This window comes from Passer montanus, unplaced genomic scaffold, assembly GCF_014805655.1.
Source record: "Passer montanus isolate IOZ18808 unplaced genomic scaffold, ASM1480565v1 scaffold42, whole genome shotgun sequence".
Classification (NCBI taxonomy): Eukaryota; Metazoa; Chordata; class Aves; order Passeriformes; family Passeridae; genus Passer; species Passer montanus.
The window spans coordinates 4,602,529-4,617,412 of NW_024369041.1; the positions used below are offsets into that span (position 1 = coordinate 4,602,529).

Consider the following 14,884-nt stretch of genomic DNA (forward strand, 5'->3'; position numbering starts at 1 on the left):
AGAAAGAACTTTTTATAATTTGAAAACAAATTATTCAGATAAAATGGTCTCTGACTAAAGAACTCTTCTTTAAGTTACTGTCTAAGCACCCCTCAAGTATACATATTTTGAGAAGCACAAATACACATAGAGTACACATGTAAAACTCCACCTCTCCTCATGTAATGGAAATTTTGCATGCCTGCTTCCTGCAAATGAAATTTCCTAGTTTCAAATGCACTGCCCTTGAGGGTATCAAGTATTGCAATGGAATAACGAAGGGTTTCTGCTGATACAATGAAGGTCAGTATACAGTGGGCCACTTCTTTTGTCTCACTTCTCAGGATGATCAGAGCTCTGAGGCGATAAGAGGGAAGCCAGTGCTTTTGTGTGGTGCAAAATCATCAAGCTGTGTGTCCAGTCATTGCCTGGTGCTGCACTGCAGCTCCTGAAACAAATCCTCGCCTGTCCCCAATGACATTAGGAAAGCCCAGGGCCTGCTTCTATTTTAAAATGCCAGAAGCACCTTCACTTTAAGGTTGAAAATAGCCACAATCACAGTATCTGACATTATGGTTTTGAAAGCATCCTAGTTTATAATGGTATTCTTTTATTAAACACTTACATGTGGAAGTTAAATAAAGTGAGAGGGAAGAAGTGTAAATAGCATTCACGGAGCCCACTGTGAATTCAGATGGAGTTTGTATGCTTCACCTGACTCTTGTCTGACTTAATGAAGACAGTAAATTGCACAGTGCAGTTACTGCATTCCATGCTGCACTCACCACTATAAAGCTGCAGCTACTGGGGACAGATATTCCCTTTCTTCCAGCTTTGTAATATTCTGATTTATCACATGTGGGATATTGGAGAATGGTCTCCAGGTTATAGGAGGAAGTCAATAACTTAAGCATATTAGACAAATGGATATGAGGAAAACATTATTTTCCTCTCCCCTACCCTCCCCACACATAGTAAGTTGAAGATTAGATTAATTCCTTGTCTGGTTGCCATGAAAACTAAGAGATGTAGCCTTACCTCAGAGGAAATGATGTTATGCTCACACAATGAATAAGAAATGAGAGCTGTGTGGTCCTATCTCAGCAACACAACAGTCAAAAAAGAGTCTTTCTAAAACTCAGGCATGCGTGGATTCTAATCAGCTCTGTTTATAACGTATGATCATAGTTAATTGTTCATTAATTCCACCATGTCATTTGTTCAGAGATTATACCCTCCACATAATGAATGTTTTGGGGTACACTCCAGCAGAGAAAATTAAAATAGATAATAGCCGTGATTTTAAACAGTCTTCTTTGCCATCTTAAGTTTGACTCCATTGACCTCAATCAGTTTCTAAAAGGTTTCAAAACACAAAAAAAATTTGTCTATTATCTTGAAAAAAGGGAAACGCACAAATGTAAATCAACATGCCTACAGAACTGATGTGTTTCTCTCCAGCCCTTGGCCTCCCCTTGACATCTACCTCTGTACAAAGCCTTCCCCTCAGGGGCTGGGAAGGTGAAGGACCTTGAACCTCCAGATGCATAATTCACCCCAGTTCAGCAGGCAGCCCAGATTTTAGTGACTTGTAATTAGCAAGCGCTGAATGGAACAGTGGCTAGAGAGCACACGGCGTGAAATGCCTGTATTAATGATAATGGAGATGTTCATCATTCACCCCTGGATTTGGGAAAACACTTTAGAAAATTAATTTGCTTTACAAGATGAGCTCTACTTGTGCAATGTCGCCAAGAACACACTCTTCTAAATATCACTGATACTTAACCATTTTACTGCTTATTTGAGTCTCCAGAACACAGATGTGACAAGAATGACAGCACATGCTTAATGCAATCACCTTGAGCTCAGGTTTCATTTCACTTGCAGACTTAGGGTAAGTTGATCCTCAATACTTTTCACAAGACTGATTTTGCTATCAGGTCATGATGTATTTGAAGGGCTGTCACAAAGAGAGCAGCGTGAATGATTGAAAAGGCTCCCTCTGCTCACAGCAATAAAAAAAAAATCTGGGAAAAAGCCCCACCAGATTACACTGAAATTATTTCAGCAATCCCTCTCTGAATTTAAATGACATGTTGTAATCCAAATTTTCAGCTTCCAAAAAACACTTGCAAAGAAATTTCAAAAAGAAAGAACTAACAAACAAACAAAAAATCCTTTGGTTCAACCTGCCAAAACAAAGCTTTCAATTGATGGAACTTTTCATTTTCAGAACTTAATCAACATTTTATGGGTTGTTTAGTTTGGTGTTTGTTTCTTCATACTTTTTCAGAATGTGTTCAACTTGTTATCGACTTAAATGCTTGTTGAGCCTAAATTTGTGACTTTAAGCATATTAAACTCTGTATTTTTCAAATTAAGAATTCTTAGCTGAAAAAATTGGCCTGAATTAGCTGCTAGGCATTGGCCAGTATCTTCCACATTTACAGCTGTTTGTGGCATACAAACAACTACGCAAATGAGAATTTATATACTTACACTTAACATATAGGATAAATACCTCTGTAACACTATCTATATAATGAGCTGCTTAATAAGCATGATTAAGTCAATAATAAGAATGAAATTTTATACTGTGACTTAGTGCTAGATGGCCTTCCAGGCCATATATAATGGACTTATCACTATTCTTGTTTTCAGGGTTTTCTCACAGTGTTTGACCACCTGTGTACAAATATTGCTAACACCGGTTTTCAAAAAACATCTATGAAGAAAATAATGTCTTTAAAATAGCAAGTGTTTGAATTGATCAGATTTCCATCTACTAGTTAAGGTAAAACATGCCAGCTCCAGCTCTTCGGTGCTCACACACATCCTTCAGAGCTGGGATCACCCAGAGCATTTCAGGACGGACCTTTCCTCCTGAAAACTCTTCTGATAAGGTAATCAAACATCACCCCAGACTGGTCTCAGCTTTAAGCACACAGTGCTCCCTCAGTACTCACCCCAATTACAAACAGGCTTAGGAACTTGGCTGGATTAGAGCCAGAATATTTGGCACTTTTGACTAACCAGACCCATGACAACAAAAGCAAAGATAGGATGCACTTTGCTTAGTCATTTCTGAGCTCTGAGAAACAACAGTGCACCTTTCCACCAGATGCTTTTCTGTCTGAAAGTAGAAGTAAAAACTAAATATTTCAAAACCAGAAACTGCCCAAAGCTTTTCTTTGCTATCAACTAAACACATAAAGCTGATCAATCTATCTAGTTGCAAAATACTTGTTTTCTAAAACCCAAAATCTATGCCCAGCACACAGCATCATTTTCTCCCATGCATTTTAACTGTAATAGCATGTACATCTCCAGCAGCTAGAGGGTTTTAAAAGCAAAGATAAGTTTTCCTTGCTCTAATGTAAGGTTTTCTAGAGGGAAAGATTTAAGTCCTTCCTTTCTGATGAGAATTCCCCCCATTTTGCAGGCTGTGCTGCCAGTGTGGACTCCCATGTGCACTCCCACTGCCTTTGCCAGCGTCACTCAGGAAAGGCAACAATACCCTGGCTCACGGCTCTAAGGTTTTTGAAAATTCCATGTACAATGTAACCAGACTGAGGAGACCTGCAGCACCTTTTAAAGTGAAACCCTGATGTCTTTAATACAATCAGAAGTGAAGAAAATCTTTCTCTAACATATCAGCAGTACATGAACAGTGCAAGGCTGAAGGAGCAGCCTTGCTCCCCTAACTGCCGAGAGTCTCCCAAAAAACAACTCATCCTTTTCTCATCACAGAGGGGAGTCCAAAATCCTACCTAATTGTCACTGCTCTGCTGCTAAACATTCTGTGTGTGCCATTTACAACACGTGCACCTTGTCATCCTCAGGCTGGTTAATGCAACCCACCCCAGTTACCTCTGACCTTGTCCTCTCCTGCCACCAATGTCTCTTCACCAAACAGCAGGATGTACCCAAAATAAGGTCACCACATGTGACACCTAAATTTTACTGCTAGAAAATGTTCCATAAAGCTACAGAGCCCTAATCTGTAATTGTCAAATACAAGAACTACAGATAATGGCATTTATAGAATTGCATAGCTGGCTACCTGTGAAATAAAACCAGTTCCTGGCAGCCCTCGTGTTAATAAGGCTTCATATATTCAATTTATGTTTGCATTAACAAAACTATCCGAGGCACAGGACTGAATAGCCATCTGAACAATAAATGCATAAAATAATTGATATTAACAAAATCAATTACCACTACTAAGCACACGTGTTTATTTAAAAATGCTATTTTGAATAACTAAAACAGACAAAACTGAATGAACAGGAAGACCCAATGTATTGTAAAGTTCCAATCAGAAGCCTCCAGAAGCTCTGGCAGGGATTTTTCTGGCTAGTTTTGCCCAATCTCCTCCTGCTTCCCCCCGCAGGTTTTATTTTTCTTTTTGTTTATTTTCTCAATCTTTCCTTAAGATATTGTTAAGTTTGAATATTAATATAATCTGTGACTTTCCTTTCCTTTTTAGGACATGACCTTTGCTCCTTTCTGAGACAATTCATTTGGACAACTATTTTCTAGGAAACAGGCAGGCAGGCACAGAGAGCATGTCTTGCAAAAACTAGGACACAGATTTTTGACTTGTCAAGAAAATGTGAGAAAATTTTACTGCAAATGAAAAAGAAACACACAGAAAGACATTAAGCTGAATTTCATTTTCACCACTAAACTTTAAGAATTAAAAAGAATATATTTTGGTTAGCAGACTACAATTTTAGGGAACAATTGTTATTTTGTGGGCGTACATTAATTGTTCAACACTGTACCAGAAATATCTTAAATCTGACAAGCCTCGATTAATTTGTGGTTAACTCTTTGCATGTGGACCTCGACAAAGCACTATATTCTATACCCCTGTATAAATTCATGCAACCAGGTAACAGATATTGTCTTTTCAAGGACTTAATCAGATGCAATTGCTTGGATGTCCTCCAAACAATTAAATTTCTCACCCTGCTGCACACACCTAGAGGGTTTTTGTCATTTTGCCCACCCTGAGGCCTGACTCCCTCCCCCAGCAGCTCTGCCTGGGCAGGGGGGGCTCTCAAGCACCACTGCAGTCCCCCTGCAGCCAGGCACCGAGAGCAGCAGCCCTGCAGGCAGCTCCCTGCCTGCTCACGTGCAGTGCAGAGGATGCTCTCATGGAAGAGAGATGTCCCCCTGGCCATCTTGCCAGCCAAGGACTGCCCCTGCTGCCCAGAGAGCCTGCTGGCTCTGTCCTGAGAGGAGCTGCAGCCCTCCCTGAACTCAGCAGGGCTGGGGGCCCAGGCCCCAGCAGAGGATGAATTTCTGCTGACTTTGTCCTTCCCGTTCTGCTTCCTTCTCTCCCAGGTTTCACCTACTGACTTGGCATTGGGAAAACATTTTGAGTTAATAAGGAGCTCCTCAGAATGAGGAGTTCATCTTCCAGCACCTAGTTGCAGCCAAAATAAACCCAAACTTCTGGGTCAGTTGCCTCAGTCATTCCTTCCCTCTCTGCCATTGCTGCTCCCATCCAAACGCTGTCCCCATTTCAACATCAAGGCTCTGTCTAATCCTTTCACTCCTTTCTTCCTATCTTCCCTCAAACTGATTAGCTTTAAAAGTGCACCAGCCCTGTTTGCTCATTTGCATTTGGTAGTAAACAAGGAGAAAGGGGCAACTTTGCTGCTGGGAACAAAGGGCTACAATTCCGAACAGCTTCCCTGCGGATCTTGTTTGGTCACAGCATCTCTTGGCTTTCCAACCCAAGGCAGATTGTGCATGTGGCCTTTCAAGCTGAATTTATTGCACATGTTCAATGGTTCTGCTAATTGGACCTCTGACTTGACCACAATTCAGTGAGTTTAGCTTCAAGGATAACATGCACATAGGCCATCAAGAAAACACATACAACATTATAAAATACACTATATTTGGCTGTTTTAGATTAAGCTTATGCACTTCTAAAGCCAGGATTTGGATAACTTCACTGGATTTTGGGTGGGACACAAAAAATTCTAAAGAGCTTTACAAAATCTCTGTAAACAATATGGGTTTCTATCTGCAATTTACCTAACATGATCAGTCCTTCTAAAACAGCCTTTAATTAAAGGTTTGGTATAATATTAAAAAAATTAATCTAAAAACCAGTAAATTTATACTGAATACCAGGAATCATAATTAGAACTGTTATCATGCATGGTTCCTCTCCACCAAAAGCTTTTCAGAAAGCACAAAATTCTTTAAAAAATTTATTTCTCTTCTAGAATTGTGGTAAGACATCAGCAAAAAGGTTCCTGATAGCTGTGGACACAGCCAATAGGTCACACACCAGGGCACACACCAGGACAGCACTCAGCAGCCCAAAGGTCATTAAAAAACTCTAAACTCTGCACAGGGTTTTGTATTTTGTGGCCATGAACCTTATGCAAGACATACAAAATACATTTTGGATCAAGAACAGAAAAACAGCCAGTGCTTGACATTTGAAAAGAGATCCTTAAAACACACAAGAACAAAAACATGGAGATATTTTATGGACAAAAACCCCAGCAATTAAATAAACTGTTGATGAAACTGGAAAAGTCAGTGGTGAACCCCCTATTCTTTGTTTGTTGCTTGGATGACTTGGAAGTTGGCATACTTTTCCTTTTTTATGTGGGCAGTGTGTGCTGAGTGTGCAAAACATTTATTAAGCCTTCTTTGAGCATAAACAGACAGTTTGATAGTACAAAAAAAAGGTAGAAAGATATCAGATAGGAACATCAAAAAACATACACTTTCCCATAACTGTTAAAAAGCGTTGGCTGCTCCTCAGGCTGCCCTACTTAGAAACTTTGATTGTGCACCCACTGTCATGAGACATGTTTTCCTCTCAACATCTTTTTAATCTTTTCAGGCTGGTAGAAAAACAGCAGTCTTTAGTTATCAGAATTTTGATGTTTAACAGCTTCAAAGTGGTGGTGGTTTCATATTAAATCAGGTGGCACAAAAAACTAGGACTGCAGGTATCCAGTGTGTTCACCAATTCTCCTTGAAGATGTTTTTTCTGCTTAGATGGTAAAAATGTAATAGAGGAAACCTTTGCCACCCACTTCTTAGAAATATTTCACTATGCAACGTTTTAACTTTTCAGAGTTTTGTTTTGTAGAAGCCATCCATAGCCACCCTCCAGAACATACTGTCTGCTACTGCCTGGCCAAAAAAAAAGCCTGTTTTGAGAGAGGCCTCCTCAGCACTTCAGGAAAATGCTGCATTTACTCACTCACAGACTGAGCCTCTTTCCTGACTTGCTGCACCACGAGGTGCTTGGTGCACATCTCTCTCCTCTGGGGAGATCTATTCCCTTGGGCACGGCTCGTCCACCTGCACTTCAGGGACTAGCCAGCAGTCTGTCTGTGAAAAATGTCTGCATTCATTCTTCCTACAGTCTGAGCATGAAAACACTGGCCTCAGCACCAGAGGTGATTGCCAGATTCATACAAATCCAAAGGGAGCAGGAGAACAGGTCACTGAGAGCACCCAGACATCACTCTTTCCTCACAGGCCAATGGTACATTCAGCTCTTGGGGTGGTTGCAAATGCTCACCATTCAGCCAGTGACTAATGGAAGGGAAATGATTGCAATTTCAGAGATACCCCAGTAGGGTCCAGAAAGAGTGATAATGCAGTTATGGGAGAAAGAAAAAAAGCTGTGTGGGAGGAAATAAAATTATTCAACCTATGAAGCAATTTCATCTAAAGCTCTGAGTGCCTGTATTGTAAATGCCTGTGTATAAGACACTCTGATTCAACACTGGAAAGGTGACTGTAGCTAACTACAGTCAGTACCTCAGTTCCACCTTTGCCTTTTGTCAGTAAAATGCTCCATAAATTCATGCTGGGGAGCAGAAGGAACAGGTATCCAATGGATAGTGCACAACTCTGCTTTTCAACAAGTTCCCAGAGAAGGCCGGGGAGTACGTCCTCAAGTTCACCCATCTGGAGAGAACACAGGGAAGGACAACAGCCCAGCTAACTGTGAAAATCTTGTTTAACTAAAGGAAGTCAATGATGGAGTTATTCTGCATCCTGACATTTACAATTCACCAGAAAATGAACCCATGTGTGGAACAGAAAGTGAGTTCCATAACTGTGTCTTCTAACAACGAGAAACAGGGCAGGTAAAAGTAGTATTTGTTAGAGGGTACATGCAGGACAGTGTCAGATAGTTTCTATATACTATACTGCCTTTAAGTAAAGCTCTTTAGAATATGCAAACAAGGCTGCTCTAACTGAAAGGTTAGGTATCAGCAACCACACTGGCTTGTGAATTGTTCTGAGCTTTGTGAACTATGAATGTGATGCAGAAACCACTGGTGATACTTTAATTTGAAGAATTTTAAAGGAAAAGAGACAAGTTTAAAAAGACCATTAAATTTTTCATTTTAACAACTTGTTCATTTCAAATTGTCCATTCATTAAAAACAGGATTTATAATTCCTTTTGCAATCAATGTCAGCAATAGAACAAAATCACTGTAAATTACAGAAATGAAGAAAAAATATTCACACACTGTCCCTATAGGACATGAAATAACACAATGTGGACACGCTGCTCTTCTCATGGTAAAAAAGGTACTTTTAATTTCTGACTCCAACATTTATAGATTTCCAAAAGTGACAGTGAATTGGAGAGTGACAGTGCCACCTCTCCAATGACACTGGACAAACCAGTCCATCAAATTTCTCTTCCTCCATAAAAGAATGCAAAACAATAAGTTATTCACATAAAGTGTGTGAGAAAGTTTGTTACAAGAATGTAAAAATCAGAAGGCTTAAAAAATTCAGGGCAACAACACACAGCCACAGCACTTCTGAAAACACTGTTAACAACTTTGTGGACAGCTTCTCCCTAAGGACCCAGCCTGGCCAACAGCTCTGGCACTGGGCTGAGCCAGGCTTTCCTGGAGCCACTGCAAAGGGAACACACTTCCTCTGAAATGAAACCCCTTGCAGCACCACGCCACCTCTCCCAGGGTCAGTGGTCCCTAACACAGCAGGAGGCTCCCTGTGGGAAGCAGGGACACCCTGGAGATGCCCAGCTCAGGGCTCTGGATGCACTGGTGCAAAACACACAGCTGGGGAGTCCCAGGCAAGGCCCTGACCCCCATCTCCCCCCCTGCACACACAAACCCATGTCATATGTGCATTAAAAGTGTTTTGCTGTGCATAAATCCTGCTCTTGTAGAGGGCAGCAGGATTGGTGCTCAGGCTGAGGAGGGCACAAGGATGCCACACAAGCAGCTGTGTACCAGAGCACCATCCCAGCTTGAGAGGCCACATCATCATTAGTGCAGAGGTGTTTGTGTTACACCCTGTGGTTTCTCCTTACCAAACGTGCAAATCCTTGGATTTGTGTCAGTTACCAGCTGCCCACAGTCCACCAGAGTTCAAGGATCTGCTTTGAAAACACAATAATGCAAGAACTGCCTCTTCAGCAGCTCCAGGAAATCCTTTCCTGGCACTCACAATTCTACTACCTTTCTCTGACTCTCCTCTCTTTCTCCAGCAGAGCCTGGGTACTTAAGAGCATCTTAGTTCAAGAGGCAGCAGCTTGGAGGGTTAAGGACAGGCCTGTAGCTCAGAGCTGAGCTGACAGGATTTCACAGAAAAACCATATATACTTCACTGCTTTCAAAAATACAAACAATTGACATATTACACCTTTATCTCATCTGTGCATTTGTACTTATAGGGGTATTACAAATGAGTGTGGAATACATGAATGTAATTAACAGAATCATAGAATGGCTTGGGTTGGAAATATAATAAATATCACCCAGTTTTAGCCTCCCTGACATGGGCAGGGACATCTTCCACTAGAGCTGGTGTCTCCTTCTTCACTAGGGAAGCAAGTGACAAGGTCACAGAGGGGGTTTTCTTTGTATTTTAAGCTATGAATTTAACAGGTGAAGCACCAGGCACAGCTGGGAGCCTGCCTGGCTCCTGGTAGAGCTGGGTTGAGCAGAGACATCAGGCTTAATGGCACTGGTGGAGATGCTGTTGAGGCAGCTGCAGCAGGCTCTGTGAAATGTCACACAGCACCCATGAATTAAATGGAGATCTTGTGTCTGGGTACCCTGCTAGGATGCGGCTGTGGATTCCTGTTAAGGTACAGACCTTCATTTCCTGCTTGCACTCATCAGTGTGCTATCACAGCACATGGATACACCACTTTTACCAAGATGCAACTTCTTCCATAAAACCCCATGGATTTCAACTGGATAAATATGGACTAGGGTAACAGAAACATAAGTGAACCCTTCTGTCTTGTGCTTTTCTCTCTAATTCTAAATTATTTTTCAATGAAAAAAATAAAAGTTGCTGAAATGACTTTTCAAACTGAGATTTAAAATTTAAAATTGATAAATAAACTGTGATAGCACAGCATTTGGCTGCCCAATAAGGTGAAATCCAAAACTGTGAATAGAACACTGCTGAACAAACAAAATGTTGGGTAAAATACATACTTCAGGTTTTTAAAACAAAATCATATGAAGTTGTCTAAAGTTTTCAGCTGAAGGCAGGTATGAAGTAGATCATGTCCTGCATGTCTTTCTGCAACTAAAAAACCAAAACAAAGTTTTAGTTCTGATACACAATACAAAGGCAACTGCTTGTGTAAATCTCAGTGCAATAAATCTTTTATGTGACAAATTCACATTACTAAATTGTCAGAGCTTTCAGCTTCTTGACAAAATTATGATTTATAAAAAAATAAAATACATCCCAAAATGAATTTTCTTTTCAATTAACAAGACAATCTTCTTATTTCAATGTAATTCTCCTTTCTACATTAGTCTTCCTTGAATAAATACTAAAGAAATATCATGCTGAATTTCCCTTCCTAGTTACCACACAGTGATCTCTGTAATAAATAAAAGGAGAAGCTGATCTCTTCTGTGGTGGTCAGTAATTATCCACCCTGTAGAGCACTGGCTAACCAAGCAGAACTCCACAAAAATACAACACCAGGCAACAGACACAAGAAGAAAATTCTTTTTTTTAAGTGTTATATGAACCCAAAAACCCACCAGAGATACCATGCCCAAAGCTAAAGCTGCAAGGCGGGAGAATACTCAGTACTTGAAAATGAGGGCATTCCTTTAACTTGCCCCACACACACTGAGTTTTCCTCTGAAGGCACCTAGAGTTTTGGCTTTAAAACACAGGGGTATAGCCTGGGTTAGGTAACTGGAGTGAGGAACAGCGTGGGGCAGCTGTGCCACCTTTGTTGAGCTCATCACCTGAGGTGATGGGTGACCCAGCACGTCCCAGTCTGACAGGAAGGGATCATTCTCCAGAGTGCTGAAAGGCCTCCAGGGTTTCCAGCTGGACAGGAGCACTGGGGCCCATAAAAGCCTGGAAACCCCATGCTCTGCCCTCACAAGGCAGATTTGTGCTAGTCCCACTCCTCAGCCACTAATCCCTGATACGACTCTAACAGTGGCCTGCACAAACTTCTGAACAGCAGCAAATCCAGCCTTTTATTGTCTGAACTTCAGGCAAATCACTGTGAGAATACATCAGGCTTTGTCTGAGAAGCAATTTTTCTTTTTAATACAATTTACAACTCACAATTTATTTTCTTCTCTATTTCTCTCCTCTGTCCACGTATGTTCCATCACATCCACCAACAGCATAGTTCTCAACCCACCTCCTCCCCCCAGCTCCCTGGTCCAGTCAAACTAGATCTGAATGAGTCTAACACTCCATTTTAGCATGTGCCCAGTCAGTTCCACTAGTTGACAAGTATTTTGGCTCACAGTAACAAATATTTAATGAATGCCCAAAGGGAATAGCATCAAAGTATGCATCATTTATCCTGAAGCCATCCATTCAGGCAAGTTAAGAGCTTGAAATTAGCAGAGTTTGGACTTTTGGCACAGGGTTGAATATTCATACACTCATAATCATGTAAGATTTTTTTTCCTTCTTAAATCACTGCTCACTAACCATCTTTGAATTTACTTTTGCTTTCAACAGCATCCCATTTTCCCCTTCCCTCAACTTTCAATTAAAAACAAAACAAAAAACAAAACACAAAGCCCACCAAAAAACCAGCCCAGCCTGGGTGGAAAACCCAGAAGGATAAAAGACTCTGTGTTAACACCAAGCAGGCAGTAGTAGCAGTATTGATTTACACTGCCCGAGAGTCCAGCTGTAAATCCAGTTGTGGAGCCACCTCCCTTTAATGTGAGGCTGCTGCCCATGGTTGGTCCTCCCTCCTCTTGCCCATCCCCTCCCACCACAAGCTGGGAGCATTTGGCACAACACAGGTTTTAACCCAAACTGACACTTGCACAGTGACTAATGGCCATGCCTTGTGACAGCACAACCCCGAGGCATCAGGAAGGTGAAAAAGAAAAGGTAAATGTTCTAAACCCCACTAAATAAAAATGTAACAGCGCAAAATTTTGTTGTGGGTTTATAAACAACGAAGTAACACTGAGCAGTGCCCACTTCAAATGATGCTGTAGTGCTCCCCACACAATACAATGGAATAGTTTCATCCTTTTGGGGTCATCTTCAAAGAAGGAATTGTTTTTCTAGCTGAATAGAAACACTCTTTCACCACCAAGCTCCATGCTGGTAAGAATTCAGCATTGTTAGCAGATATCCCATCCACCAGTGCCCCATAAAATCTATCAGAAATACCTTTCTATTTAATTTGATTTGCCTCTGACAGAGCATCATGTCCAAAATCAAGGACATAACTGAAATTTTTCTCACACTTAGAAAAGATCACAGACTTATCAAATTTTCTTTCAGACACAATCTCTTTCCTTACCATAGGTCATGTTCCCAGATGTTAGAGCAATATCTGCCTTGTTTGTGCTTTAACACAAGTGACAGAAAGAACAATCACTTGTACTCAACATATCTAGATTCTACAACATTCAAGTCCAACTGTCCAGAAGCCAAGAAACAGATCTCTGATCAAGATTTGTTTAAAAATAATGAAAATAGATGAAATAAAAAAGAATGGGGATTTTTAGTTATTATCTGAGTTTAGAGCTTTTCCTGGTAACTGGTAGACTTGTTTGCATATGAAAATTGCCATTTGCACTAAAACCTTCACACGGCTGAGGTCTGTAAAACATTTGAGAGCCCTGGGAGTGCTGAGGGGAAAGGAAAGCCCAAGACATCTCTCACAGGCCCTTGGAGCTGGCAGCAGAGCCCAGCCCAGAAAATGCACAAGCTCCTCAAAGCAGCTGCAACACCTACAGGCTGATCATTCCTGACACAGCATTTCCATTTATTTCCACTAGGAAACTGCAAGGCAATCTTTGCAGCATACCTGGGAGTTTAGTAAAACCTTCAAACACTGTGAGCCTTATGAGGAAATGAGCAGGATTTGTGACATTGACATGGATTACTTTCCCTGATGGCCACAAGTTTGCAGCAGCAGAAGCCGTGACAGCAACAGCCTTTAACATCTCAGGGACAGCAGCAGCCAGGCTTTGCATTATGATCAAATCATTCTGTGTTCCCAAAGAACACAAGAGCTTCTGAGCACTACACATAAATGGAAATCACTTCAGTCCTACTAAATATTGTATAAAACATAAATCATTGACTGTGTGCCAAGACCTGTCCTTCTCTTGTGATATGTACTGAACAGAGCACACAAAAAACCCTTCAGAGGTTTCACCTTTATTTTAGGAAAGGCACTGACTAAGCAACCAATTTCTGTCCAGACATTATTATAGGACAAACAATTTCTAATTTTCACAAACAAAACTACACATGACAGAGCTGCACTGGCTAGTATCAAGCAAGCTATCCTATCAATCACTTATTTTTAAGAGAGGTTTGGCTTGTTCTGCGATACCATTAAAGGCTCAGGTCTGCCCTTGGATGTACTCAAACTATTTTCAGTCTAGGACACTGCACAACCATCCAGAGCAGAGCTGTATGAAGCTGTAATATAAACTTGAACAGAATAAATGGGAAACCTGTATAATGCAGATCTTTCACTTGCTGGCCCTATCCCTTTCTCTTGCCTGAGTTAAGCCAGGTAAGCTCTGAACTTTCAGCAAAGGCCTGGAATGTCCTGAATGCCAGCAAACAGGAGTGTGGTGGGGCCACAGGGCACAGAAGCACAGCCTCTCCACAGAGCTGAGAGAGGCAATTTGAAAATACTTCACCTTGAAATCAAATGGGATGGGACAAAACACAGGTTGTGTTCTGTGTGTCTTTTTAAAAAGGTCATTTCTCTCATACAAGTCTTGAAGCAAGCCTTCACAGGAATGTTACTGCACTGCAAATTGCTTAACCAGTCAAAAGCAGTGAAATATTCCCCTCAGACTGCCATCCTCCAACTAAACAGGAACATAAATCAGCATGACTGTTGCTAGTATCACACAAGACTGAGACACTGGCTGATCCCACCAGCCTTACTTTCTAACCATTGGTTGCCTTGGGCTCTTTACTGTATAAATCATCCAGAAGCATTAGCATTCTTTGTTGTTCCAAAGTGATTGGAAGACTCTAAAGGATATTTCTGCATGCTGCTTAAGCAAAGGGTAAGCTTTGTGCAGTATCATGTGATCAACAAAAAAATCCCCGAGTACTGCCTGCTTGTGGGTGGTGCAGAGGAACAAGAAGTGACTCACTACTCATAGTGGAAAATTTGGGGGGAAAATGTTTTAAATAGTCAGGAAAGCACAAAATGGCAAACCAAATTATTGGACTTCCTACGCCCTATGTACTGGGTAACAAAACCATGTCTTTGATATGAGAATGTATGAGAGGTAAGTGAAGCAATTGCTGGGTTTTGTTCCATTCTCCTGCTAGACAGGGCCTCTACCTGTTCTGAATCTGCAGAGTCCTAAGGAAACTCAGAAAGAAACTGGAATAAGCTACCAAATTCTAAA

General features: G+C 41.1%; 1 protein-coding gene across 3 annotated transcripts in view; it reads right to left on the reverse strand.

The window, feature by feature from the left end:
* Positions 1 to 14,884, reverse strand: part of ANK3 (ankyrin 3) — a 339,725-nt gene that overhangs the window by 175,994 nt on the left and 148,847 nt on the right. The gene's annotated exons all lie outside the window — the stretch shown is intronic.